The sequence below is a fragment of the Pteropus vampyrus genome, unplaced genomic scaffold, assembly GCF_000151845.1.
Source record: "Pteropus vampyrus isolate Shadow unplaced genomic scaffold, Pvam_2.0 Scaffold21, whole genome shotgun sequence".
In the NCBI taxonomy this organism is placed as follows: Eukaryota; Metazoa; Chordata; class Mammalia; order Chiroptera; family Pteropodidae; genus Pteropus; species Pteropus vampyrus.
In genome coordinates, this window is record NW_011888802.1 from 1,352,133 (window position 1) to 1,353,022 (window position 890).

Here is an 890-nt window from a genome sequence, read left to right on the forward strand (position 1 = left end):
TCATTGAGAACTTCAACAAAGAGATACAAAACCATAAAAATGGAAATGGAAATTATAAAAGGGAACTAGTCTGAAATGGAGAACACATTATCTGAGATGAGAAGTATATTAAATGGAATAAACAAAGGAATAAACACAGTGAATAAAGAAGAGGATCAAATGCACTATCTAGAGGACAGGACAGCTAATCAGGACACTCAGAATGGCAAGAAAAAAGATGCCAACACTATAAAAATAATTTAAGGAGGATATAGGACACTATTAAGGCTTCAAATATCCATCTGATTAGCATGACTGAAGAAAATCAAAATGTTGAACAGCCATTTGAAGAAATAATGATGGAAAACTTCCCTAACCTGGTGAAGGAAATGGACATAAAACCCCAGGAAGCTCAGAGAATTCCAGAAATCAGGGATCTAAAGAGGCCCATTCCAAGACACATCATAATTAAAATGCCAAAGGTTAAATACAAAGAGAGAATATTAAAAGCAGCAAGAGAAGAACAAATAATTACCTATGAGAGAACACGCATAAGACTGGCAGCAGATTTCTGAAAAAGAAACTATGAAGGACAGGTCTTGGCAAAAAATATTCGACAGGATGAAGACCCAGGATCTACAACCAAGAGTAATTTATCCAGCAAAGCTATCATTTAGAGTTGAAGGACAGATAAAAAGCTTCGCAGACAAAAATAAGCTAAAGGAATTTATCACCACAAAGCCAGTACTACAGGAAATGTTGGAGAGACTTAAAAAAAAAAAAAATCATGTATCAAAAACAGGAATAAAGACTAGTAACAACTACATTCCTATCAATAAGTACCTTAAATGGAAAAGAATTAAGTGCTCCAACCAAAACACAGAGTAGCTGAAAGGATAAGAAAATTAGAT